The sequence below is a fragment of the Coregonus clupeaformis genome, chromosome 14 (genome assembly GCF_020615455.1).
Source record: "Coregonus clupeaformis isolate EN_2021a chromosome 14, ASM2061545v1, whole genome shotgun sequence".
NCBI classification, from domain to species: domain Eukaryota; kingdom Metazoa; phylum Chordata; class Actinopteri; order Salmoniformes; family Salmonidae; genus Coregonus; species Coregonus clupeaformis.
In genome coordinates this window covers 31,061,067-31,065,063 of record NC_059205.1, presented here as the reverse complement: position 1 = coordinate 31,065,063, position 3,997 = coordinate 31,061,067, and positions in this window count along the sequence as shown.

Below are 3,997 nucleotides of genomic sequence, written 5' to 3'. Positions count from 1 at the left end.
TACGAAACTGGATCTACGAAATGCGTATCACCTGGTGCGCATTCGTAAGGGTGATGAATGGAAGACTGCCTTCAACACACCCTTGGGACATTTTGAGTATCGGGTTATGCCTTTTGGGTTGTCTAATGCCCCTGCTGTTTTTCAGGCACTAGTCAATGATGTCCTTCGGGACATGTTGAATCGGTTTGTTTTTGTCTATCTGGATGATATCTTGATTTTCTCAGAGTCCTCCCAGGAACATGAACTGCATGTGCGCCAGGTGTTGCAAAGGTTGTTGGAGAACAAACTGTTTGTGAAGATGGAGAAATGTGAATTTCATGTGTCTGAGACCTCTTTTTTGGGTTACATCATAGCTCAGGGGGAGCTGCGGATGGACCCAGCTAAGATCTCTGCTGTCACGGACTGGCCAGCTCCCTCTACCCGCAAAACAACTTCAACGATTCCTGGGGTTTGCGAACTTCTATAGGAGGTTCATCAAGGACTACAGCCGCATTGCGGCGCCACTCACCGCTCTCACCTCCATCTCACGACCGTTCGCTTGGAATGAAGGGGCCGAATCAGCGTTCGAAGAACTGAAACATCGCTTCGCCTCGGCTCCCATTCTGATGCAGCCGGACCCCGACCGCCAGTTTGTCGTGGAGGTGGATGCATCCGACACTGGGGTAGGTGCAGTGTTGTCACAACGTTCTCCTGAAGATAACAAACTGCATCCCTGTGCTTTTCTCTCAAGGAAACTTTCTCAGGCAGAGAGGAATTATGATGTTGGAAATCGTGAACTGCTCGCTCGTTAAGCTGGCTCTCGAGGAGTGGCGACATTGGTTGAGGGCGGAACAACCCTTCATCGTTTGGACGGATCATAAGAATCTGGCTTACCTCCAGTCAGCGAAGCAGCTCAACCCCCGTCAAGCCAGGTGGGCACTATTTTTTGGGAGATTCAATTTTTTCTCTGTCTTACCGTCCTGGGTCACGCAACGTCAAGCCTGACGCCCTGTCTCGTGTTCATTCGGCTGTTGATACTGGTAGTAACCCTGAACCCATTTTGCCTCCTACCTGCAGTATTGCAGTCATCACATGTGACATCGAGGGGATTGTTAGACAGGCTCAACATCATCAAGCTGACCCTGGGAGGGGTCCTCCTAACCGGATGTTTGTCCCTGAGTCTGCTCGCTCCCAGGTACTTCAGTGGGCTCACTCGTCTCCCCTTACCTGTCACCCTGGAGTTTCGCGGACCCTTGACTTTGTGCGACGGAAGTTCTGGTGGGCCACGATGGAGGCGGACACTCGAGCCTTCATTGCTGCTTGTACGGTATGTGCACGAAGTAAAAACTCCACCCAGGCCAGCGCTGGTCATCTACGACCTCTACCTATACCCAGCCGGCCCTGGTCGCATATCGCTATGGATTTTGTCACTGGACTTCCCCCCTCATCTGGTAAGACTGTCATTCTTACGGTGATTGATCGTTTTTCTAAGTTCGCTCATTTTTTGGCCCTACCTAAACTGCCCACTGCCAGAGAGACGGCTGATATTTTGGTTGAACATGTGTTCCGCTCTCATGGTCTACCCACGGATATTGTCTCTGACAGGGGTCCCCAGTTTGTCTCCCAGGTGTGGAAAGCTTTCTGTAAAGCTTTGGGCATTACATCTAGCCTGTCCTCTGGATATCACCCCCCAGACCAACGGGCAAGCCGAGAGAGCGAACCAGGAGATGGAGACCGCACTTCGCTGTGTCACTGGGTCTAACCCTGGGTCATGGAGCTCCATGCTCCCTGGGTGGAATATGCTCATAACACCTTGACTAACGCTTCCTCTGGTTTGTCTCCTTTTCTGTGTGCTCTGGGTTATCAACCTCCCCTGTTCCCTTCCCAAGAGAGGGAACTTGCGGTACCCTCGGTGCAGTCCCACATGCGCCGCTGCTTCAAGGTCTGGAGGAAGGCCAGGGTAGCTCTGTCCCGAGCTTCGGCGTACATGCAGAGGCAAGCCAACCGTCACCGGTCCCAGGCTCCCCGGTTACTCTCCTGGTCAAGAGGTATGGCTGAAGTCACGGGACCTTCCATTGAAGGTGGAGTCTAAGAAGATGGCGCCTCGTTTTATAGGACCATTCAAGATACTGTCTATTGTTAACCCCTGCGCGGTTAAGCTACAGCTTCCTGCCTCCCTACGGGTTCATTCCACCTTTCATGTTTCCCAGATTAAGCCTGTGTCGGTTAGCCCTTTGTGCCCGCCCTCTCGTCCCCCTCCTCCGCCCAAGATCGTGGGTGGGGGTCCGGTCTACACTGTCCGGCGACTTCTGGATGTTCGCCGCCGAGGTCGTGGTTTCCAGTACCTGGTGGATTGGGAGGGTTATGGTCCCGAGGAACGTTCCTGGGTGCCCAGGAGCTTCATTGTGGATCCTGATCTGGTCCGAGAGTTTCATAGGTTACATCCCGATAAACCCCGTCGGCCGCCAGGTGGCGTCCGTAGAGGGGGGGGTACTGTTAGGCCTACTGCTGATAGGTAGCTCTCTCTGCTCTCTCCCTCCCCTCTGTCTGTCCTTGATTGCAGGAGTGAAGTCTGGTGTGCGGGAGTCAGGGTTCCAGCTGCAGCTCATTCACCATATCACCTCAGCCTTTAAGACCCGGTCAAACTTACCACTCATCGTCAGATCATAGTCAAGACGACCATGTTAGTCTCGCTGCCGACTCAACCTGGTTATTTTTGCTCTTTGTGTTTTTGGTCTGTTCTATTTACTTTTTCTCCTGTGCCACAGATATTTGGAACCTGACTCCTGCCTCCGCTTCACTCCTGCCACCACCATCCTGCTCTCCATTACCGGACCTCTCTTTTGGACTCACCACGGACACTAGGACATTACGGTACCACACCTGCCCTGATCTGGATCTGTTACCCTCCCTGTACCTGGACTTGCTCTTCCCATATATTTGGAAACCTGGACTTTGAACATTGTAAATAAACCTGTTAAAACTTCTCTGGCTTGGTGTACTTGTCTGCATTTGGGTTCTTATCCAGTTAAATCATAACACTGTGTAAAAAAAACTGGGAACTGTTAAATTGGTGAAGGTAGCTCGAAGTGGACTTCTGATGATTTTCTGTGTTTCTTCCACCCAGAGGGAGCGGGCACTTCGTGTCACGCGCCTGGGGACAAGACCTGTGACATGCTTTACTCTTCGGAGCAGTGAGCCTTTGAAAGGAGTGATTACTGGGGTGGTGTTAAGTGATGGTGGCACAACTGAAATTGAAGATTCCCTGTGTCCGAGATGTAAGAAGTGTGCAGGAGGGCATGGGACAAAGGAATGTGTAGTATCGGTGGAAAAAACTGTGTGTGTCAATTGTGGGGATGCCCATGTTGCTGGGGATCAGAAGTGCCCGGTGCAAGAGAGACAGGTTGAGGTTGCCAGGGTCAGAGTAGAACAGAAGGTGTCGTATGCTGAGGCAGTGAAGAGAGTAGAGGATGATGGGTCAAGGGTGAGTAGTAGGCCTCGGCCAATACAGAGTGATACAAATTTGTGCTTCAGTAAGGTTAGCATTCATTGCCATGTTTATCAACTGTACCGCAGATATGGAACGTAAATCAAAGAAAATAGATGTTGTGGTGGCAGCTGCAGGGAAGTAGATGTTGTGGTGGCAGCTGCAGAGAAGCACTTGGGTGTACAACTCTTTCGTTCAACACACCTTCTAACTCTTCTGCAGTAAAACCTAGTACACCCATGTACTTCTCTGCCAGCTGCCACCATCTATTTTCTGTGATTTACATTCCATATCTGCGGTACAATTGATAACCATGGCAATCAGAAAAGGCTCAAAGTAGTGGTATGGGGTAGTGTTTGCTCTTAGAAAAAAAAAATATTAGTGGTGTATAGGTGTAGGGTTGGTTGGTGGTGCAATTTATTCCTTTCCCCGTTACTTACTATTTTTTTATCACAAAATGTAACGTGATCGACCACACACTCCTGCACAGTAGGTGGCGACATGCACAAACAAATGTGCGAACGCCATCAT